This window comes from Rhipicephalus sanguineus, chromosome 8, assembly GCF_013339695.2.
Source record: "Rhipicephalus sanguineus isolate Rsan-2018 chromosome 8, BIME_Rsan_1.4, whole genome shotgun sequence".
Taxonomy (NCBI): domain Eukaryota; kingdom Metazoa; phylum Arthropoda; class Arachnida; order Ixodida; family Ixodidae; genus Rhipicephalus; species Rhipicephalus sanguineus.
In genome coordinates this window covers 63,806,630-63,831,957 of record NC_051183.1, presented here as the reverse complement: position 1 = coordinate 63,831,957, position 25,328 = coordinate 63,806,630, and the positions used below count along the sequence as shown (strand labels likewise).

At 45.9% G+C, this 25,328-nt stretch overlaps 1 non-coding gene across 1 annotated transcript; it reads left to right on the top strand.

The window, feature by feature from the left end:
- The first annotated feature begins 15,877 nt into the window (after window positions 1–15,877).
- Window positions 15,878–15,969, top strand: Trnay-gua (transfer RNA tyrosine (anticodon GUA)). Its single transcript is given in 2 exon segments — window positions 15,878–15,914; window positions 15,934–15,969. It is a non-coding gene; the product is annotated as a tRNA-Tyr (tRNA).
- The last annotated feature ends 9,359 nt before the right edge of the window (window positions 15,970–25,328 follow it).

Below are 25,328 nucleotides of genomic sequence, written 5' to 3'. Positions count from 1 at the left end.
CCTTGCCACCTTCACTTCCCTTTCCCGCCCCCTTGCTGTTCTGTACTATGCATGATTATGCTATGCTCTGCTAGCGTGCCTAGATAGCCGAATGGTTAGTACGCTTGCCTTCGGATCGCGGGTTCGAATCCCGCCTCGCGAATAATTTTTTTTCGCCAATGATTTTTCTGTTTCTCTTCCTATCTCTTCGTTTCTCTCTCTCTCGCTCTCTTTGTTCTCGTTATCTCGCCCATCAGTGTTATTGCATCCCGCGCTGGACCAATCGGCGCACGTGTTCTGGGAGCCAAGCAGAAGATGAAGAAGAGGACGATGAGGGCGCGTGCCGGTTTATGATGATGATCATTTCTGTTCACGCGTCACGCACCAATGCTCGGCTTAAACAGGTCGACTGTTAAACCACTCTGTATAAGCGCAAAGAGCTAGACATTTGCAAGCCAGTAAGACTAAAAATAGTGTGGTAAGCATAACATGACTGACCTGGTGCCCTTGCGTTTTGTCCTCGGACTACCGTCACAACTGCGCAGAGACACGATGGAGGAAGAAAAAGAGGATTAGTTATGGGTTCACGCTACACGGCTACCGCCGCCGCCGCTCAATCCACCTTTTTTTCAAGATGCCTCCGGGCATGCGCCCATCCCCTAGCGGAGGAGTCGCGAAACGTCTCTTCATCTCGGAGGCTTGGCTTCTGGCAATACCTGTTATCCCGGCCCCTGCCAAAGCCCTACCAAAACGCCAGAGGGCAGCACAGAATATGAAAAGAGGCGGATTGTGGTCCACAGGTCTGCAGCTGTAGCCCACAGAAGCTCCTACGCGTTGAAGTGAAGTTTCTATGCCGGAATATGGGGAGTATAAAACACCAATTTAAATGAAGTTACACGTTACACCCATTCAGTGGGAGTAAATGCACGCACACACGGTATGCATGCAACTCTCCTAAATCGGTGTTTTGTTCTTCCTCAGTCAGTACATATTTTTATGGTTTATTACATACTGCAGGACCTACAGATGGGCCGAGGCGGCGTAGGCAAAAAAAGGAAAAAAAAATTTTGTGGTTGGATAGGAAAAATTAACAACACGCATATCTTAGCCAGGTTAGTCGAATGTTAGAGATGGGGCATGTTACAGTCTGTTCGATTTTGTGATTGTCGTAAAAAAAAAGGAGTTCTTGAATGAATCGATTATGGCGCAGCACGGTGCCAATAATGTGATATTACAAATGTTGTTAATTTAGTTGCTAGTGGTCACAGCTACTCGCATGGGTCGATAGCAAGCTTGTTAGTCAGGAGCAAGGATAAGAAGAGAATCCGCTTTCATGCTCTCCACGGGGGAAGCAGCTCGACATTGTATACCATTCATCAGTTGGGAGTGTTAAAACATTAGTAAAAGACTGCCTACCAATATACTTTCTCGTTTTTTTTAGAAATCTGAGCTCGAAATTACTCGGCCCTTCGTTAAGTATTGCTTGTGACGCACAGTATCCGACTCAAGTCGACCTCGTACGCAAATATATTCGAACTAACCTTCTCTTATTGCTCTTCACTAAACATTATCAACGAATACGCAATATATCTGTACAACCGCAAACATTCTTGTGTTTTTATTCACATAGTCATTATTATCATGTAAATCCATCTGGTCTACTGTTATACAAGATTTACAGGGTTACATTTTTGTGATATACCTAATGCCGAGTGGCGTAGCCAGGGGGGGGGGGGGGCACACCAGGCCCGTTATCCCCCCCCCGCAGAAATTTTTTTTTGCCATGGCGTAGAGCTCGAAATAACATTCGATCACATCTGCCTGCCCGACCCCCACTTCAGATCAAGGAGGTGCCCACCCCGAAAAATCTTTCTGGCTACGCCCCTGCTAATGCCCGACTCTTATTGTGATAAGATCAACTTGAAACTACACGCCTACCTGGAGATGCTGAACAGGACTAATTAATGCATAACGAACAGTATCAAATAGCTCAACAATGCGACGTACGAGAAGACCAACGACATTGCTCTGTCTACTCTATACACCGTTTCATACATCAGGTGCAACGCTGTGGAAGCTATGCAAGAAGTTCGGCCAGCAAAATGTGCCAGTCCGCGTTTATCGCGCTCGGGTCATGTAGCAAACGTGGCCTCCACGATTGGCTCCGGACGCGCACAACCGTAACTAATCGCAGAGGCCACGATACGAAAACAAAAAGACGCTGACCGATCAAGAACGACCTATTGACAGCCTAATAAATAACGGTGTTTTTTATTTCTTAAGCAAAGTATTTTCATTTATTACTCAGTCTAAAAACAAAAAAAAATAACCTTACAGTTTGTAAAATCATTGAGCTGTTTCATAGTGCGAACGTATCTACTCCAAGAAGGCTCACTAGCTTCCATAGAGTGTATATCTGGAGTATCAAACGGAGCATAGAACAGTATGACTACGCTAGAACAACGTCCGATATTCCAAATCTCCAGTGACTCGCATCCCTGTCCGACAACTCGCCCTTTCTCTCTCTTTTTTCTTTCTCCTCTCCGCCAAATAATCCAGCTCGATGACGTCAGCACTCACCTAGTAGTCCCGTTAGAAACAGTAGAGCAGGAAGCCTTATTCCCAGCAGTGGGACAAACCGGCGTGACCACGCCGTCTCCTTCGCCATTGTGTGCCGGACGCGGATGACAGGCGAGCAGTGGTTTCCGGCTGTCCAGCTGAAACGAACACGGCGCCGCGGCCCACCGGTCACCTTCCGCACGAAGCGACAGGCCTAGGACTTCGCAGCAGTCTCGTAAATTCCCGCTGGCTGCCGCCTTTCTGCAATTTGCAACGCGTAAAAAGACTAGCAGTCGCGGCCAACCCACACCGTGACGCCGCTGATTGTATGCCTGTCCGGTCATTGTGTATGGAGGTGTGAACGATGGACGTGCGGGAGTCGCGTGTCTCCGCATATGCGACGGCACGAGGAGCACTTTCATTCTGTTGCTAGACGCAAAGAAAAAGGATACGTTGTTACCGAGTGGACTTCATTAAGATCGATGCCTCCGGCGCGTCAGTCGGCCACCTGAACGCTCCCAGTTCGTTTGCACGTGGAAGTGGTTTCTAGTCGCCGTCGAGAGTTATTCAATCATATGAGTGTCGAAACTTCGTATTGAAACCCGCACGTAGACTTGGACAAATCGGCGGACGTTAGCGAACCGACGCGCCACCTGGGAGACACGGCAGAAAACACACCGCCTCCCTGCAATCTTCGCAGTCGTTTAGAATTGGAAAGTCCGAGAGCTTCTGTGGCCGCGACATCTGCGGCAGAAAAGTAAATCAGAAATCTTAACGCATTCGGGTGGATGGGGGGGGGGGGGGTTGAAATACCCTTCGAAACTTTTTGAATTATGCATGTGTTACATACACGCACACATACAAACACACGCACGAACATGCATATTGTTCAGCTGGTGGCACACATGTCACCGCCGCGTTATAAAGGGGACGCTCATAGCGTCCATCCGTGTACAGAATGGTTATGCAAACTGTTAAAACGAAGCTTCAGTTATTAATGGAAAGTAACAGAATACTAGGAGAGCTGCAGAAAGGATTTAGAATGACCAGACGCATAGATGATAACCTGCTTGTAGTCACCCAGTGCATAGAAATATACAAAGAGCACAACAGACCACTATATTCACCCTTTCTGGTTATTAGCGGCGCATACCATAACTTGAACAGGGACACTCTATGGGCCATTCTAAGAGACGAAGGCCTCGGAGAAAGCACCGTTAAGTTTCTAGAGGAAATACATCAGAATAACTGAGTTGTCATAGCATGGGAAGGAATAACTAATGACACATCAGTAGACATCCAGAAGCGACTCCGTCCGGGATGCCCACTGTCACCAATCCTGTTCGTGATATACATGATAGGCATGGATAGAAAGATCGAGACAAGTAACATAGGGTATCACCTTACGCTTGCTGATCAGCGACTGCCGGGTTTATTACGCACGAACGATATTGTCCTGTTAGCGGACAGTCAGAGAGATGTTCAAATCCTCGCGAATATATGTGGAGAGGAGGGTGAGGCTCTTGTATTTCCGTTTAGCCATAAGAAATCTGATTTGATAGTGTTTAATGATACAACAGACCGTGAAGTTACAATAGAAGGAAATGAGATACCAAGAGTACAGGGGCGTGAATACTTATGAGTGTGGATAAAAGAACAAAACGGGTACTTGGAAAAACAGTAAGAGAAAACCACAACGAAGGGCAAGAGAAATGCAGCCATATTGAAACACAGAGCACTGCGGGGACACAACATGTTTGAGGTGGTCCGGGGTATCTGGTAGGGAGTAATGGTGCAGGGGCTATAGCTTTTGCTAACTCGGTGCTGTGCATAGGATCTGAAGTATACAGTCGAGACATGAGATAAATCAAAGGTGAGTTGGGAGGCTGACACTGGGCGCTCATGGGAAGGCCACAAGTGAAGCGGTACTGGGAGATATGGGTTGGACATCCTTCGAAGCCCACGAAGCTCAAGGAAAAAATCCGCTACGAAAAACGGCTGAGACACAATGATGAAAAGAGGTGGGCAGTTTGAATATCTAGGTACTTATATATGAAAAATGTGGACACAAAGTGGGGGAGAAGGGAAAAGAAACCAACGAGTAAATATTACAAGGCAGGTGATAATAGTAATAAAAAGGGGAATAAACACGAAGTCAGAAAAACAGAAACGGGGCGCTGGTTAGAGGCAATGGAGAAAAAAGGTGTCAATGGAAGTATATCGGGCAGGCAAGAGTGAAATAAAAAGAGAAATGTTTTATGACAACTCAAGGGGAAGTTCCCTGCTCTTAGAGGTCAGATCAGGATGGCTAAAAACGCGAGGGCACAGAAAGAAATTTCCCAATGAGGACGAATCCTGCATAATATGTGGGAAGGGACCAGAAACCGTGGAGCGTATACTAGTTGAATGTCAAGGTAGCAAACCAATAGCCAAGGAAAGAGTAAGACTGCCCGAGATGTTGGGATTCAAGGAGACTTTTGGGAACATAAATGGATCTACCGCAGAAGCAACTAAGACAAGGCTGTAAGGTTGGTGGCGTAGAACTATGGAGAAAAAAAAGTCAGGATTGAAAACCCATTAGTAGTACAAGCAGCGTAGCTTAAGAAGGCTAATAAAGAGCTAGGCGGCACTTTCCGCCACCCCGATTCAAAGGGGATGCTCCTAACATCCATCCATCCATCCGTGCGGCCCCACTAGCGCCGCTATAGCCCTGCGAAGCCGAAGACTTCTAGAGACCTGCACGCAAGGCTTCTCAAGACGGCTTGGAAGAGACGTTACACCTTGCGACCCGGGGAACGCAAGTCGGTGAGAGTGTTCTTGTGACCGAGCTTTAAAGGGTGCCGTAAATTCTGAGCCTATGGAGCCGCCAGAATTCATGACGGACCGCGAAGCGTTTAGTTTTTCCGAGAGGAGCTCCGAGCAGTTTAAAGAACGACGGGCTTGAAAAAGCGAGTTCTTATAACCCACTTGAACGTCCGAGAAACCGTGTCCCTCTGTTATGTGAATGCGTGCAAGCTCTTTAGCTAGTGTGCCTCCGAATCTTTTTTTCTCTCTACTTTCTTTATATGAGCATGCAACCAGTGAGAAATTGTAGACGAGTGTTCGTAGGATATACAGTCTTAATATATACGAAGTGCATACAGCTAAAATGTTCTGTACAGCCCAGCGATTAGCAAACGCTAGACCGAAAATGATGGCAACGGTCAGTGACTGTCTTTTACAGTCTATGTTATCTATTTATGTTATCATCGGTACGTATTCATCCCTCGCGGCCGATTCCTCGTTACAACATGAGTATGTATAAACACCAGTGAAATATGTTCAACGCATGTTCTTTTAGCTTACCAAGGCGTTTGCTTGTTCCTGATGTATAACAGCTCTATTAATCTCGTGCACTGATGTCATCACTTTCTTTCACCTTTCACTCTGGTTATTGGCCGCGAGATCGAGCAGAGTCGGCACATAGCGGCGAGTGGACGAAACCCCATAGTTTGAATGGTTCCTTGCGTCGTCTGCTAGCCACACCGTGTTCGCATGTGTGTGTACGTCATGCACGTCCTAGGATTACAACTTATTCCGTTGTGCTAGCACAGTATCAAATACGTGTACGTATGCATATACGGTATACATAAGCGTTTCGCCTTACGAGACTTGTATGTACTCTAATAAGTGAGTGCATGTACGTGTCGGTATGGCGCTAGGTCTAACCATCGTACCGTCCATACGCCAAAATCATTTCAATGTGGGTACCACTTTGTCGTTCACGCACATCAAACAGTGTGTTTGGCGTCTTCCTAAACGAAAAAAGAGTACTAAATCTCGAGGTGTGAATGCAGAATTTTAGCGATACCATCTTTTGAAGCGTTGGCGATTTGGAAATGCTTGTGATACCGCAAAGCATGAACTAGCGTCTGCAGAGGCCGGTTAGCGGTAAAAAAGACCTGAAGCCACGCATTTTTATAGCAATACGCGTATTCGTGCAAACAGAAAAACAGAGTGCACAAAGCTCTACTTCATCTAATTACGCAGAAATACAGGCTCTCTTTTTTTGTAGCCGCTAAAGCAAGAATTAAATACTTCATTGGCTCAGTCGCGCAACACTGTTTATATTGTAGTAGGGGCAAAACATAATTCAAACACATGCAAATAAAGCAAGAAAAAACATCGAGCACAGTGCAGAACACGAATGTCACCAAAGGCCAGTATCCCATCGGTTGGCAGATTACGCTTCTCTCACACGTAATAGGAACGTTGGCCGGTTTCGTGAATCCATCTGGCAGTGGAGGTATACATCACCATTAGGCTGCAGTCAACGCGCTTTATTCGCCGACAATCGAATCAAACCGCCTACGCGGAAGCGCTGCTGCGTACATTTGTATACGCGCCGCCGACCGCCTATCCACACAAACGCGGCGACGGTGCTGCCACCTATAGCCCGATCTCACGGCGAATAGAATCAGCTAAAATCTTCTCTGAACCGCTAGCCACATGACGTCAGCACAATACCAAAAAGTCAATTTCAGCATGTTTAATTCGAAAGCACATTTGGGTTTAGTTTCACTTAAGGCCAAAAGATTGGTTCGTTGGCAGTTCAAGCAATTGTCAAGTTGCCTTGCACTGTTAGGCTACAAGACCATATACAGTGAAAATTCTCTTGTACGAGCTTCAAGGGCCCTCACGAATAAGTTTGTTAAAGGGAAAGTTCGCTGAACCGAAACAGTTATGTTCTATAGTTTGTTATCCCAAGCTGAGGAAAACATTGGGTGTTGAAATGAAATTTCAAGCCATTTGTTTGTCACGCTGCTCATTTGCATGGGAATTTGTGCTTACTGAATACCTTCTGAAGAATGCAGTAATGCTTTGTTACACTTGTGCACTTAAGACTGCAGTGATCCCGAATATGAGCTGATATTATGAACCTTCTCCGGTCCAGCACATAGCTGCAAAGGACTTGAGTTTGCCCAAGCGTATCAGTGATACGCAATACAACAAGTTTTCCGTCCAGAGATATGCGCTTCCATTCATGCAAGCGGTTGCAGGGCTAAGGCTACAACTGCCGCTACAGCTACGTCTCCGGCTGGCTACGAAAACATGTAGGCAGCCAAAAGAGTTCAAGGTCAATGTATGCACTTTTCGTAACTTGGTAATGAAGCCCCGTTGTCAACATAAAATCGCGGCCTCCGCGATTAGCTGCGGTGGCGCGCCATTGACGGAGCTGCTCGCAAAGGCCACGGTAAAACTATCCCACAAAAAGTGCGGTCGTAATTGCTGAACTGATCAACATTACCTGGAAGGCATTGGATAGTGTTAAGGAATGTGGTCGTAGAACTGAAATACGCGTTCCAATGAATTTCGTTAAACTGAAGCGAGTTAGCATTGGGTTCAATGGCGCTTCGGTGGGGGATTTTAAAACAGTTCGTACAAGTGAATAGTTAGTTTGATTGGCGTTCGATGAAGTAGTATATCATTGTAGTCCAACAGTCAGTCCTACGCACCTTCGTCTCTTTTTAACGCGTTAGTGTTATAGAGCTCGTTTCGCAGAAGTTCCGGTGTCGGCGTCGGTGTCGGCGTCGTTGGTTGTGAGCGAAAAATCATCTTGTCCATAACCGGAAAATCGCGAAAGATGCAAATAAAATCGAGAATGATGCAAATAAAATAAATAATAAAAGTATTCGGATTCGAGTGAGAATCGAACCCATGCCCCCTGCATGGCAAGCAGGTATACACGTGCCTATCCCTGCCATTTTGTACGGGGTCGTGGTCCTAGTGAAGTCGTGAAGAGGCTTTTTACCCTGGCCCTCAGCATCCCAAATGATGGAATGTTGGAATGAATAATGGTGTTCTACCACAGAGCCACGCTATTTCTTGAAAAGTGCTCCGAAAAAAAAGCTATATGAATGTCATACAGTGGAAGGAGTCTCCTTAACACATGTAATATTGCGTGGCAGAAGCGTAGAATTAGGCGAGGCGTCAAAACATGTGAGTTGAGCAACTAGTGGGTGCTTTAAAGACCCACCCATTACAAAGCGCTCAGACAAATTTAATCATCATCAGCTGCAAAAGCATCAACAAAGTGAGCAGCTGCGTAGGATCGCGTGTTGCTTTACAGATGTGTAGCGGGCCCTTAATTCGCTGATTCACAAAAGGAATAATTATGGCGTAGTGGGGCACTTAACAACTGTACTTGCGGTAGGCATTCTAGGACACTTTGAAACGGCCAACGTTACGTGCACAGTTGTTTGTTTCCTTACGGCACGGTTGAGGCATACAGCGAGAACCATAGCCAGGCTAGCGGTTGAGAAGGCGATGCGCACGAGGCCCGATTAAGCTATCGCGTTTTACTTTCGAAGGCAAAGATCAAGCGTCCTCCAATGTTTGTTGTTGTTTTCGCGTGCCTGCTCTTGTCTCGGCCCTTCTTTCCATCTTTATCTCATTCTGCCCCTAGTGTAGGGTAGCAAACCGAACGGTATAATTCTGCTTGACCTCCCTACCTTTCCCTATTCTTTATTTCTCCCTCTCTCTCCTTCTAAATATATCTACAAATCAGACAGAGATGCATAACTACCATGATTAGAAGAGAGTGACGAGTTCTATCTGACACCTTTTGTGACGTTTCTTTTTAAACCATGGGTACACACCATCTGTATCGTGCATCTGCCAATCATATAATGTATCCAGACTGCGTTATAGACAACACATAAAATTCTGCGCCTGCACGTATTTCTTGCGCGCGCTTTCTTCCGACGTGAACAGCGCTTCCACCAGGGTGCACGTTCTGTTAGGCAATTTGCTAGTTAAGTTGAGATAACAATTGTTATTTACAAGTTCACGATCCTTAAAAGACCTACACCTGTCGTACAGTTTAGGTGACGCTATACAGCATCAACTTGGCGAATAAAGATTTGCTACCCTTCATGTACAACATGTGAAGAAGTGCGGTGGCTACATGAGCGAAAAGACCTGACTCACATCGCACAACAGCCGAAGCTCCGTTGCCGCCGGATGTAACCGCCAGGCCGCAGTGTCTGCCACTGATGTCAAGACCTGGCTTCTCCAACACCATCGGACCCATCCTCTTTACACTTTTAGTGTCACTACTCGGTACAGCGAAGTGCATTTCGCTATTTAGAATATTCCGAAACGAAGAGCGTCGCAACACTGTCAAAGCCACGGTTTTCGCTGAGTCATATTAAAGCCGCTGTTATTCAAGATTACAGCCATACAACCATCCGGAAACCGGTCTGCTATATACAACTGCAAAGAACCAGAGCTAACTGTCACTCCTTTAACACGCCTTTTTAAATACAGAGCCGCTTTTGTACCCAGAAGCCCTTCGTGGCAAAGACCTGGCGTGATGCACGTGCTCCGCTTTCTAGATTTAGGTTACACCCGAAAAAAGTTTGCAGCAGCCTTATAACGCTCAGAAAGCGTGGTGATTGGATTAGAAGGTTACAGTGTTTAGTCAAAAAGGTGGGGTAAAAGAAAAAAAAAAGACAGTTTGGAATTCATTGTGTCCGGCATCGTTGTGAATTGGTGGTTTACACCGGAACATGTAGCCAGTTGATGTAAAACTGTGAACACAGGGTTTAGGTCTACGCGAACACTGTGTACGCTTTTCATGTCAGCGCACTAGTGCGCTGCGAAGGCTGCTTGGAAAACCAACGGAACTTGCCCATTCAGACACGGTACGTACAAAGTACTCCCGATGGCAGCCGCTCCTACGATGCACAAGGTAGTTCCCCGGGTAATGACTTTACGTAATGAGGTACGTCGACAGTAAAACTAATAGTACGCTGGAGTGACAAGAGGCAGCAAGGTTGACACTGAGTGCAGCCGCTTTTGCCGAGGTATCACCGTGAACAAGCTGGTCGCCTGCGTGGTTAGGTTAGTTATCACTCAGCTCGGAAGCACACCGGCACGCACTCATCTGAATGACACAAGAGCAATGGCGGTAGTGCATGGAAGTTATACAGCAGGAAAATGGGCTCGCCTTGAAATTGGCCTAGCAGATTGTGCTGGGAAAGGGAACGCAGGTATGCTCTAACGACCGGCGAGAGTAAAAAAAAAATAACGAGAAAAGAAGAAGAGTAAACAGAGAAGATGAGCGGAGAAGACGTTGAGAGGGAGAGGGCTTAAGAATCACGGCACAATGAAGTGAAAGCACGACCTACATATGTGTGGGCTGCACCGTTTCGCGTGCTTTTTTTGTTTTGTTTTGTTTTTTTTCTTTCTCGAGGGAGTTGGCGGCCTGCTTTTTAGCGCACCGTGTCGCTTCAGCGTCGTGACGGCAGCGCGACATTGACAGAGTGATTAGCCCTGCTCGCGGAAGCTGCGGATAAACATCTCGCTGTTCTTTATCACTTTTTCTTTTCATTTCCTTATTCTTCTTCGTTTGTCCGTTCTTTTTTTCTCGCATCTAGCGGAAGGCACAGAGACAACCCGAAGACACAGAATCTAGGAGAGTCTCAGCGTGATTCGCAGAAATAAAATAAACGACATCTTACCTACTTGCTCTGCGAGGTAAGTTAGGCATCTATCACTTTAAAGAGGTACTGACACAAAAAGTTTCAGTTGTCGTTTTTTTTTGTGTGTGTGGGGAGGGGGGGGGGGGTCAAATGAAAGGCCAAGCCCTCAAGAGCCTATAGAATGCACTGGTAAGCGTCAGTCAGTGCACCTTGAAAAATTAATTGAAACATGCTTTTAAAAGCAAGTCCTGTATACTGTACCCTAACGTCACGACACGGTATGAACTTCTCGTCACGTGCTCGCGCAAGATATCTTGGTGTTTCCACGGCCGTTCCTCTCCGTGGCTACGTTGGCGACTCACAAGCGGCCATTTCGAATGTTCTGGTACCTGACGTCATCACGACTGGCCATACTGGTGCGTGGAGTCACCAGAATTGGCACTGTAGTCTGACGTCACGACAGTGTCGATGTCAGTAGGTGTACCATGCGAAAATATCTATTAATGTCAAAATAAAATATCTTATCAGCATTTACTGAGCTTCACACTTGCTCACAGTAGCAAAACAATAGGTAAATTGACTATCGATAGCATCGATAGTTCTTCCGAAACTATCGATAGTACTGCTGTCGATAAATTATCGATAGTATTATCAATAGTGCAATCAATAGTACCATTGGTAGTATCACTACCAATAATAGTCTCGAAAGTGCTGTGAATAATAATTAGACTGTTGTTGGCCGGCAATATTTCCAAAAAATTTGCGATTACCTGCTATCAGCAATACTGAGTTCGCTTAATTATGAGCAATTTTTGGCGTAAGAAATGAATTATTTCCGCTGTGAAAATGCCGGAATATGTTCATCAATAAATTCATATTACAAAGTAGCCAGTTACACCTTACAATGAACAAACCTATTTCTTGATATCTTTATTTTGGAATCACAAAAGGCAATATAAATTTGAAGCCGCGCAGTTGCGCCACATGTAACGACTTCCTTTCCGCTAAAGCTGAACAGTACAAGTTAATTATCATGTGTCAGCCAAGCATTCTGTTGATGGAACACAAGCATGTCAACTTTCTTGCCCTTCAGCGTACACCACTCCGGCTCCGCCATGTATCACTTACTCGGGGAACCAAGTTTATGCTACTGTGAGCTCGCGTGGTTGGATTTATACTATCGATAGTACTATCAACTTCACTATCAATAGCGCTATCGATAGCTTTTTTTACAATCGATAGTTCCATAGTGACTCAGCTATCGATAGTATCGATAGTACCATCGATAGTTCTGCATCATTAGCTCACAGCCGTGTCTGTGTACAGGAGGTTTGTATGGCAGAGTAAACTCAGCCTCGAAAATTGATATGGTATGATGAACTTTATTCGGGTCCTGAAGATCAACCCTTAGGTTGACGCAGGCGGCTGTCAGCACTCATTTAATTAAGAAGTATATCTGAATGCGAATAAAATCGTCACTAAGATTGACAAGCGTTTTGATTACTTTTCCGTTGTTGATTGGCTAAGTTGGAACATTTTCGTTTACTGAAAAAAAGTTCGGATATCGTAGAGACAGAAGTGGCTCTTGAAAAAGGAGGTCACCTTACTTTCAGCCTGACATGGCGAACAGTCTTCCTCAGTCCTTGTACTCAGCCTCAGACGGAAGTCAAGTGGTTTAGTGTCGTGGTTGAGGGACTTGACGGTCAAGTCTTGACATAACGCTTCATTTCAACTCATTTTATTAGTGTAATATGCCTCGAGTGAGGGAGACGCCTGTTAGAAACTGTCAATTAATTTTTTCGTACGGTCGTCGCGTTGGCTCAGTGGTGCTCACCTGTTCACGCGAAGGTCGCGTGTTCGATACCACCCGCGGCTGTCCCATTTGAATGGGGGAGAAATGCCAGAAGCCTGTGCACCGTGTGCTATTATTGCACGTGAAAAAAAAACAAAACAGGTGGTCGAAATTATCTGCATCCCTCCAATAGGCGTCTCTCATAGCCCGAGTCGCTTTGGGACGTTAAGCCTTATAAACCAAACCAAACCAAACCAAACCAAAGTTGTCTTAAGGTTCTAGAACCTCGGATCGTTTAGCTTTCGTTCTACGGACTTTCGCTCCGTTAAATGAGTCGGCGCACTACTGAAAACCGCTATAAACGCGCCTATATTTTCACTGAATTTTAACTTCGTGAAACGGCAGTCTAGGCTACAACAAAAGCCGTAGGAGTAGTGGGGAGGGCATTGAAATAGGTCTGTGATTTCTCTTTGAGAATCCAGTGTTCTCTATGGTGTCCTTAAATATAACTGCAAAAACTTTTTTGTGCGCATTCACCCCCTATTAGAATGCGGCCATCACTGCTCCAAATTGAATCGCCGTCTCTGGATACAAGTTTCTATCCGCTGACATGTTGCTCTCCACAGACTTACACAACTGGCACTTCGCAAATTGTCTACAGCCACGCATCGATTAATAAAAAGGTTTGTAGTCATCATTCCAAAGGCTGTGGCTCTCGCAGCAAGACTTTTATAAAATCAGGTTTTTCGTCAGTATGACTTCCTGCCAAACTGAAAAAAAAAGTCATACTTTTTATGAATGAAAGGGGGAATTCTGAGGGCTTCTTTCTTTGTTTGACACAACGTTCATGAAAACCACCAGATAATGAAGCCGTCGAGAATTTGAGGGTTGGATCATTTGTTTGTTCGACATAACATTAATGAAAACCAGCAGATAATGAGGCCGTCCTTGGCTTCATTATCTGCTGGTTTTCATTAAAGTTGTGCCAAACAAACAAATGATCGAACCCTCCAATTCTCCCCTTCTTGCATTCATTCATAGCGAGAGTCTCGTTCCGGCAGACTTGATGTCTTCAGGTAGTATGCGAGGGCTCACTGGTGAGCTGTCCGCTCGTCAAAGAATCACGTGCTGCGTGACGCCAGCTGGCAAATAAAGAGTGTTCCACACTCGCCGTCATGGCTACGAGCGGCGCTGACTAACACTCCCAGGTTTGCATGCACTTAGAGAGAGAGAGAAAGGTTAAGTGAAAGGCAGGGAGGTTAACCAGAAGTTTTTCGGTTTGCTACCCTGCGGAAGGGGTAAGGGGGACTGGGGAAGGGGTAAGGGGGATAGAAAGGTAAGGAAGGAAACACACACTCAAGCACTTAAATGCCCGATAAAGTGGACGAGAGGATGACCGCCGCCGTAGCTCAGTGGTAGAGCATCGGACGCGTTATTCGAAGGTCGCACGTTCGGTTCCTCCCGGCGGCAAGTTGTCTTGTCGTCCATTTTACGTTCTTCACATCTATATCACAAGTATTGCAATACACGTTAAACAGCAGAATTAACGTCCCTTCCTTGGCTTCATTATCTGCTGGTTTTCACTAAGGTTGCGTCATACTTTTCGTCAGTGTTATACGATGGGGAACGACCTTGAGCAAAGGGGCGGACTGACACAACTACGCTGCGGAACTTACATACGTGACAAAGAAAGAAAGTGCTGGTTCAATGCGAACGGTGATAAGCCATTGATTTCCGCTTTGCATCAGAGCTCAGCGACAACGTGTTTGAAGGGACACTAAAGAGCAAAACGATTTTTCTAGTATTAGTAAAGTACTCTTTCACGATACCAAAAACACCACGCTTGCTGCGAGAAGACTCTTAGTAAGCGAGAAAACGCGCAAAAAAAAAAAAAAATGTGGGTGGCGAAGCCACGTAGAAGTTTCCTCACCATTCTCCGTGACGTCACATGTTTTGATGGCACCTACTAGGAACTACGTAGTTCCTAATCGATTAAAATGAAGTACATTGTCCTCTGAGGAGGCCATAGACTGAATATACCAAGTTTGGGGTAATTTTGTTGAGCCAAATGCACTTTGAAATCCACGAGGTCACGCGGGGAGATTTCGGCGCGAAATTTAAAAATGACACTTTGAACTTGATTTTGTCCTGTATTAATAAACCATTCATGGCGAAATTAACGACATTAGAGTTCTCAGAGCATAATGTATTGATGTAAACCGATTCGTTGTTTCTCTTTAGTGTCCCTTTAATATATACGTGCACAAAACGTGTAGTTCTTCCGTATGATACTGTAACTGAAGTTCGAGATCAGTCGGACGCATGGGAGGCCATGCAGGTATGTCAGTTGAGGCTTACGGACACCGACCTTTTAAAACGTAAGTTTATTGCTGCGGAGACGCGTGCCCTGACCCTGCACCAAATTCCTACATGTGGGTGGCGAAGCCACGTAGAAGTTTCGCCACCATTTCCCGTGACGTCACATCACGGGAAATGGTGATCCCCTAGTAGGGACTACGTAGTTCCTAATCGATAAAAATCAAGTACATTCCTCTGAGGAGGCCATAGACTCCTCAGATCGTGTTTTTGGTATCGCGATGTGGGTTCGTATATAAACATACGGGTTTTCATTTAGGATGCAAGATACATAGAGGCCATAGGAGTCATATGTCTCTTTTTCCCAATAAGTGCATACTTTACAGATCATTTCATTAGCCGGTAAGTTGTATGTGCCAAGATGGGCGTCATATAAGGCGGGAGTCTGTTTTAACAGTTCCTTCAGGTTGTCTTATTCTGACACGCGGCAGGAACGCACATCAGACTCGAAGCAAGTATTGTGTTTTCATGAAATGGTGCGACAATAGGAGGTGTGACAATAGAATGGTGACGAATATGCGGAACAACGAAGCAGACAAAGCGCGATCACTCTTTGCCCCGAACAATGTAAAAAAGAACCGGTGCGAAGCGCAAACGGGCGCGCCGCGTAGTGTGAACGAGAGACGCCCGGCCTCCATCTTAACTGGGTCACACTGCGTGCGTAAGCCGCCTTCAAGACAAACTGGGAGGTGCTGCGTGTCCAGTTCCGTCGATAGCTCAGTTGGTAGAGCGGTGGACTGTAGAGGTTTGCCCCACGCGGACATCCATAGGTCGCTGGTTCGAATCCGGCTCGACGGATATATTTTTTTTTCCGGAGATTACAATCTTTCTGCTTGTAACTTCCTGCTTTGCATTTTTCTGCGCGACATAGGGTGGCCTTTGAGTCGTTCTTTATTTTTGCTCCTTTTCACTTGTATCACTTTAAGGAAATGTAACGCAAGAGAAACGTTGCTGTGCACTGTGCAGCGTAGTTTGAATTTAACTCGGGAAATAGGACGACCTCAAGAGCGGCACAATGACCTACGCTCTAAGAAAATAAAAGAGTATGTCTTACTTTTTTGGCTAGGTGCTTACTTGCCACGTATAAGACTCTACTCACCGAGACAAGTTGACTCTCCTTTAGGTTCCACGACTCTCCGACGAGACTACAATGAATCTCCAAAGAGAGTTCATGGGGCTCTTTAAAGGGAGTTGAATACAAGTAGAGTCAGGAATACCACAAAAAGAGTGAAATGATTTTTTTTTAGTCTATGGGGCAAGAAAGAAGAATTGTAAGGATTCAGATTAATTTGTAGCACCGTGGGGTTCTTCAGTTGTCATGCGCCAAGATTACTTTTCCTTTAAGAGGACAGACTTTTGGGCTAGTTGGTTTGTTACGTTCATTGAAGCCATAGCGCTGATAAGACAGGGACCACACCACAGAATGAGAGCGCACGTCCTGTCCTCTTTCTGTGGTCCCTGTCTTATCAGGGCTATGGCTTCAATGAACGTACTTTTCCTTCTCCTGATTCAATGGGAATGCGACTGCCCTGGTCGTGAATCGCGCCCGCGACTTCATGCCGACAAGCGCAGTGCGATAGATGGCGCAAGTATTTGCTTGAATCGGCATGGTGTGCGTGCACCGAGGCACGTCTTATGAAGTTGTATTCAACCGTATATAGTGCCTTAAAAACAGCACTGAAATGCATGGCTGTTGCGGAGATACATATCGGATCACTTTGCTCATAACTTATAAGGACATTATCTAGAAAAGAGGTACTCGATTACCCTGTGGCACCTCGTGTGAACGCCTTCCCGGTAGATGTACCTTATGGTTTAAATGACTTTCAGAATGGCCGTGTGTTTAACGGGTATATAAACATGCGCAAAAAATGACGTACCCGTATACGGGCCGCAGTGGCGGTACGGTGGTTACAGAGCTCGGCTGCTGACCCGGAATTCGCGGGTACCAACCCGGCCGTGGCCGTCGCATTTATATCGAAGCGAAATACTAAAGGCGTGAACTTAAATTTAGGTGCAGGTTAAAGAAATCCAGCTGGTCGAAATTTCCGGATCGCGCCACTACGGCCGGCCTCATATTAACAGCGAGGCTATTTAGCAAATTGTTCCTTGTCCGGCGAACCAAAAAACTACCATAATCATAAAAGGGTATATGCCACAGCAGTTGGGTAAACGACGACTTGCCCGTGCATCTATGAAAGGTGAAAACGCTTGTTTTCTGCGCGAGGTTCTGTCTCTGCAGTTTGGACATTCGTGTCGTGTCTGTGACTGTCTGTGGTTTAACTCGAACCCCTCTGCGCTGAGAATCAACGTAGAATCAACGTAGAATCAACGTCGAAACAACCTAGCATCACCCAGCTAAGTCCTAGAAACAACCCAGAATCAACCAGATTAGTATTCAGAATCGTCTAGTTTCGCCGTTTCAAGCCTTGTACAGCTTAGTGCAAACTTCGCTATTTTTTCATATCGTGATTTTGGCACGTAAAAGCCCAGATATTAATAAAACGTACCGGTACGGTGTCCGCTTCGTCTTGTATACCTAAAAAAAGCAGGCGCGTTCAGAGCGCTTACTTGCGTCGAGATTCAGTGGTTTCCACAACGCAATAATAAAACTTTTACAGGTCAGAGCAGACAACTGACGGCTGCTCCAGTTAGCTGACGCATGCTAAAGCTGCGCTACACGTTAACGGCGCGTTTCGAAGAAAAAATGTACGAAACATTTACAGCCTCCTTCAACCACTAACGAGTTTTTTCAGACCTTTCAATGTAACCAAGCTGTTATGCTCAACGTGGGTGTACAAGTCGCGATCTTAGACCTCGTAGCCATAATTTAAAGCCGTCGCGTGCTTCGCTGGTTCGGTGTACCGCAGTTTCAAAGCCTGCTCATAGCCGGGCGCTTAGCTTACGAACGCGGAAGCTAATTGCGCAAATTAAGCTCGCGGATTTCTTTCACCACTAACAGTACATTCATTAAGGTTTTCAAGGGAGCTCATCACAGCCCACGCACTCCGGATGGATGGTTAACAGGCAAAGCTGCAACGTGCAGCCCCGGCGTTTATTACATGGTTAATCCCGACGGTTCGTCGAAGTCTTTCTCAATTATTAAGGTGAAAACCATAGGCGTGCGCAGGGTTCCCCATTAGGGGGGGCGAAGGTTCATCGCAGCGCCCCCCACCATACTAAGTCAATGTATGGGGCAGATTTTGCGCCCCCCCCCCCCTCTTAGGTGACTAGAAGGGTCAATGTACGGGGCAGATTTTGCGCCCTCCCTCTTAGGTGATTAGAGGGGGCGGCCGCCCCCCCCCCCCCCCCCCCCCCCCCCCCCCTGTGCGCACGCCTATGGCGAAAACCTTAGATGCCTCACCAAACGCGAAAATAGACCGGCGTCCCGCGTCGCAGTCTCCCGTCGGCGTCCAGAGGAGTGATGCAAAAAATCATCACGTGATGACGTCACCATATGACGTCATCATGGCGTAACAGATCGCACAAGTTTCTGACGTCATTATGATGTCACAGTGATGTCACGTGACTTAGCGTCACATGATGACGACATCGCGCAACATCGTAGCTTGGTCAACGGTGGGCAGATCACCGAGGCAGTGCAAAACTAGGTGAGGCGCCTTCGATCCTGGAGGCAATGGAAAACCATGTAAGGCGCAGAAAGCTTTAGGAGGGTTGCGGGGCAGGAACAGTAGATCGACTGAGCAGAAAAAGAATATGGCTGTCGCCTTCCAGTCATCTTAGGTGAGCGCGTAATGGACACTGTGAGTTCTTTTTGTTAAGTCTGTCCAGAAATCTTAATTGGTGTTTGCCGCCCGTGAGTTGCCTTTTTCAATTTTACTGGACCAAAGGTGCATAGTGGGGTTTGCCCAATTTCTGTGGCACTAACGCGCTGGGGGTTTTTGCGTGCACAGAACGGACGAATCTTGGTTTCCATTAGCCTCGTACACTTTTGCTCTAAAAATACTCTGTAGACGCCGATGAGCTCAAACTACACTTGAAATGACGATAATAATAATAATTTCTGGGGTTTACCGTGCCAAAACCACGATATGATTCTGAAGAACGCCGTAGTGGAGGGCTTCGGGTGTAATTTCGACCACCTGAGGGTCTTCAAAGGGCACCTACATCTAAGTACACGGGCCTTTAGCATTTCGAATAACGTCAGTAAAAGTGCGTGAATGAATTGCAGCAGGGTTTGCTTATGGGCTGATTGGTACAGGTTTCCTTGGAGGAAGAAAAAAAAAATCCAAACACTTCCAGTGTCTGCGCTCCATTCTTCAATGACTGTGCGGTTTTCGCGTAATAGCGTGACCGAAAGAGCGTGAAATCTGTAAAGCTTTTGAAATCAACAAGACGGGAAACATGTGCCGTCAGTGGACCATCGGTAGTTCTTGAAAATGAGGATTGTGTACTTGTCGCACTAGCTGACGCTGTGTTGACGTGTCGCTGCATCCCCTTATCATTGTGCAGTTATAATGGGCCATGTCCTTTCTTTCTTCGCCTTTACTTCCCACATATTAAGGCTAACGCCTTAGCTAGATGTCTCATCAAACGCGAAAATTGACCGTCAGCGTCAACACGAGTGATGCGAAAGACTTGGGACATCTACGCACTGGTGGTGCGAAGACTGAGGAAACAGCGGCGCTGGTGGCGTTCTCCTCCTCTTTTTTCCTCCTCCACCTCACCCTCACTTCCCTTTCTCACCCCGTCGCTATACCGTACAATAGATGGCTATGCAATGCTTTACCCTCTCCCCTCCTCCTTTCCGTCCTCCTCACTCTTACTTCCGTTTCCCGTGCCCTTGCTACACTGTACCATACAAGGCTATGCCATGCTTCACGCTTTGCCCTCCTCCTTACGCTGACACCGCTCCTCCGCACCCTCACTTCCCTTTCCCACCCCATTGCTATGAAAACTAAGCGAGTCCGGCGATGCTACGTTACTCTCTCTTTCTGTCTGTTCCTATCTCTTTCTATTTCACTTTCTTTCTTTCTTTCTTTCTTTCTTTCTTCCTTATTTTCTTTCTTTCTTTCTTTCTTTCTTTCTTTCTTTCTTTCTTTATCTTTCTCTTTGTGTCTTTCTTTCTCTATGTTTCTCTTTCTTAATCTCTTATCTTTTTCTCGTCCTGTCGCCCGCAGACACGCAATCATATGGTTCCCATGAATGGTCGTGGTGCTGGTGTGCCTGGACAGCCGAGTGGGCACGACGCTAGCCTTCGGACCGTGTGTACCGTGCTTCGGAATCCCACCTCGACGAGAAATTGTATTTTCTTTTACTTATTCCTCCTCCTCTCCTCCCAATTCCATTCCTCCAACGCGTTGCTAGGCGAAGCATGGTGACGTCATGGCCCGACGGAAGTTTTTTTTTGCTGAGAAGTTTCTCCGAACGCCACCGGACCTAGCTCAAGCTTAAACAGCGCCGCTGTTAAAAATCATCATGACGTGAAAACCTCACCGTGTGACTTCATCACGACGCCACATCGCCAAATTGTGTGATGTCACCATGACGTCACATTACGACGTAGTCACGTGATGTCGTCGCTTGGTCAAAGGTGGGCCGATTACGGAGGCAGCTGCAAAACCACGTTAGGTGCACAAAGCTATGGGAAGGGGGGGGGGGGATCAGTATATTGACTGAGGAGAAAAAACAAGAGGATGGCTTTCGCTTTCGAGTCGTCTTAGGGAAATGCACAAGTGACCCTGTGAGTATTGTTTTTTTCTTGCCACTATAGGTCATTTTACAGATGGGCAGTAGCCTTGCCCGTCTTGTATTTTTTAACAACTAAACGAAGCAGTGCTACGATAGACGCATACGTATGAAAACAGTTAGGTTTGTGCATTCAATATGTTTATGTCCTTCGAGGTATACAAAAATAAAAACATTTACGTAAAGGGAGGCCTAGTCCCGGCCACTTAAACCTGCTGGTTTCTCCTAATAAAGTTTATTCCTCCTCCTCCTACGTAAAGGGACACTAAAGAGAAGCAATGAATTGGTTTAGATCGATAAATTGTGCTCCGAGAACTCCAATATAGTTTATTTCGTCATCATAGGTTTATTAGTAGAGGAAAAAATCTAGTTCAAAGTTTCATTTTTAAATTTCGCGCTGAAATCTCCCTGCGTGAAGTCACGGATTTAAAGTGGGTTTATCGTATTTTGACGCCATTGGCTCAACAGAATTACCCCAAACTTGGTATGTTAAGTGTATGGCCCCCTCGAAGGACAATGTACTTCATTTTTTACGGATTAGAAACTACGTAGTCCCTAGTAGGCGCCGTCAATACATGTGACGTCACAGCGAATGGTGCGGAAACTGCAAGGTGGCGTCACCACCCACATTTTGTTTTTGCGCGTTTTCTCTCTTGCTAAGCGTCTTCTCACAGCAAGCGTGGTGTTTTTGGTATCGTGCAAGAGTACTTTACTAATATTAGAAAGATCGTTTTGCTCTTTAGTGTCCCTTTAACAGGCCAAGGAGGTGGAGCGCCTTTGTATTATGTGAAATCATCTATAAAGTGCGCTCAGTTGTTCAGCGCTCGTTCCGCGTGCCTCTTTTCTTGCGTCCAGCCTTCACGCTGTTTTCTTTCCCTTCTGAGTATGTAATTAAAGTAAATAAGTAAGAAAAGTAACTAAATTAAGTATAGTGAGTAAGGTAAGTGAGTAAAATAAAGTAATCAATGAGGGTGGTCGATTATTTTTTATAATCGAATAACGATTATAGTCGTTCCCCACCTTAGCCATTAATCGGCGAATTCTTATCGATGAGAACGTCACGGCGATCAATCGATTAACCGACATTTTAGGCGGTCGCATTCAAAAAGAATGAAACAGTTTGTACCCATATACAGTTTATACAGTTCCAACTACCGAGCGAATAAACAGTCTGATTATTTGTACAGAATGTGCAAGATAGAATACACGAGTTCGTAATGATTTGATAAAGCACATTTAATTTGTTACATTCAAAATATAAGTGGCGCTAACAAATAGTCAAGCGATCAACAACATATCGGACATCGCGCCATTCTCACCCCAACGCCGTCTATCCCGTACGTTCTAAAACAAAAGACCTTCCAGAAGTCATTTTCCTGCAGACTGCGCAAGACTGGAACGACCTTCCCGCCCACATCGCCATGTCATCTCAGATTGCCCAATTTAAAACTGCAGTAAAAAGCCATATTTTATCCTTGTAAATGTGATCTACTGCTGTTTTTCTTTTTTTTGTTGTTGTTGTTATTGTTGGTGCTGTTTTTGCTTTTCTTGCTTTCTTTTTATCTATCATGTTTTCTCGCCCACCCCTCATGTGATGTGCCTCTGGACCCTTGAGGTACTAATAAACGAAACGATATGTAAAGCCGAATATGACAGGAATTTAGGGGACGATAGATGTTTGAAGTGATGAATAATCGTCAACAGAATCTACTAAAAAGGAAATACTTGGGGCAACTTCGCAATGAGCCACATGAGCATATAGACGGGCAGTGAAGCCTGTGAAAGCCAAGTCGAGCCTACGAAAGCCAAATTTAGGCTCTCTCTCTCTCTCTTGTTTCTTTCTCTTTCTTTCTTTATATCTCTCTCTTTCTTTTTCTGTCTGTCTCTTTCTTTTTCTCACTTTCTTTCTCTTTTTCTCTATCCTTCACTCGGCCTCTCGCCCATAGCACCGCAGTCATATGGTTCCATAAACGCTTGTTCTGCTTAGAATGCCTGGATAGCCGAGTGGTTACGCTGCTCGCTTTCGGACCATGGGTGACCGGGTTCGAATCCCTCCTCGCCAAGAAATTTTATTTTTTTTATTTATTCTTATCCTCTTCTACACTTTCTTCTTCTGTCCTCCTCCTTTCCTTCCTCTAACGCTTTGCTAGGAGACGCATAATGACGTCATCACTCGACGGAGTTTTACTAACACCCCCGGACCAAGCTCGAGCTTATACAACTCCTTTGTTAAAGAACAACTAAAGCAAGAGCATTACTTTCGCTTTCGAGTCGTCTTAGTTGAAATACATAAGGAACTGGTTCACCTTTCATTCCTTCATTCCTTCATCATCATTCATCATTAATTCCTCTCATTATTCATTCATCATTCATCTCAAAAGAACAACAAAGGTAGAAAGAGCATTACTTCGCTTTCGAGTCGTCTTAGTTGAATACATAATGGAATTTGTCCACCTTTCATTCATTCATTCATTCATTCATTCATTCATCATTTCATTCATTCATACCTTCATTCATTCATTCAAAAGAACAACTAAAGGAAGAGCATTACTTTCGCTTTCGAGTCGTCTTAGTTGAATACATAAGGAACTGTTTCACCTTTCATTCATTCATTCATTCATTCATTCATTCATTCATTCATTCATTCATTCATTCATTACGATGACCACGGGCGTTCGTAATCGAGGGACCGTGTTATGGCTGTCAGTGCTTCTTTTGGTCGAAGCAAGCTGGTTTTAAAAAATTCGGCAGATGCCACGCCCCGTGGGAATCGATTTCATGCGAAGCAGACGACCATTGAATGTCTAGGCTGCGTTTTCGGCTTTGAGCCAAGCGTTAAGACGTGGATCCACGTGTATTTGTGAGTGTAGTAGTTGTGTGTACATCGTGGGCTTACTAGGAATGTCAACTGCACTGGCGTTTGAAGGGTAACTTATGGTCTGACGCAGGCCCGTAGCCAGGGGGGGGGGGGGGGCTAGCCCCCCCCTCGAAATATTGAAGTAGATGTTTTTACCAAAAATAAATAATGAAAATAGGTGTTTTTCTCAAATAGTCAAGGTTTTCAGCAAGTGCCCCCCCCCCCCCCCCCCCCGAAACTAATTCCTGGCTGCGGGCCTGTTCTGACGTAACGTCAGAACTCACGTTAGAGCAGAGACACCAGTATTATCGAAATGAAATCCACTTTAAGGTGCGATGGTGTGGATATCATACGTAACTTTCGTTGGCGTATTCCTCCGAGGTTGAGCAACGCTTGAATATGGCTTGCTGAATTATAGGAATACAAATGCACTGTTTATTAGACTGCTATAAAAGCAGACTCAATAATGGAACTACAATGGACGTTAACCTGACATGACGCCTGTATGATAGGAGTAAATATGTAATGTTTACGGCTTTGTTATAAAATTAGATCGCCAGCACCACAACCACAATTGACGTTCCACTGACATTACGCCTGCATAATGTCTTTTTTTCCAAAGCAGCTTCAAGACCTGGCGTGGCTCTGTGGAAGAATACCTGACGGCCACTCGAAATGCTTGGGTTCGATTCCTACTCGGATCCTGATTTTTACTCTTTACATTCGTCGCGTCAACGCTGCCGACGTCGATTTTCCCTAACGCTCTCGCATTTAAATAACCAATGTCTGTCCTCGCCGTTCCTGGGTAGATATAAATTGTCAATCACCTGGGGCGCATACCCGCATACCGCGGCCCGTGGTATACGGGTATGTGCCGCACGTGCCTGGAGGAATGGGTTTTGATGTAATCAGGGTTCTGCCCAGAGGACCGGAGCCAGCCAGAGACCCGGGGAGATGTCGAGGAGAGGAGCCCGGAGCTGTTAACAGTAACGTTTATTTACAGGTAGCGTGTTGCTACATGATGGGGTTAGCATCATGGAAGCTCTCGAGCTTCTGGGAGCTTCTCGGAGCTTGTGAGAGCTTGAGAGAACTTGTGAGAGCTTGCCGGGAGCGCATCGGCGCTCGCATTTTATGTCCTGGCCTTCCCAGGGTTCCCTGTAGGAAAAAAACAATGGAGGCCAGGAAAGTCCAATGAAAATTTCCATCTTCACCTCCGCCCCCAAAAGGGGAAGGTGAAACGCCGCCTCCTTCCCAACCCACGAAAGGAGAAAGAGGCACGTCCAGTTCGTCCCATGGCGAGGGAAAAACACTGCCCACCGCGCACTACACGGCATAGCACGAAGACGTTAAGTCTTACGTGGAAGTCAATTTCGTAGTCTGTTGCAGTGATGGGTATGCGGCGCCAGGCAGACCACGAATTGTGGAAACAGCGGCACCAAGGCGCCACGGAGAACGTGGGAAATGCATCCGCAGACGGTTCCCAGACGCTGGGCCCTTTGCTCGGGGCACCTCGACGACAAAGCAAGCCGCCTCGACGGCCAACAACTCTTCCTAATCTGTCAGTCGGTCAGGCGTGCCCAAAGGGTTTTAC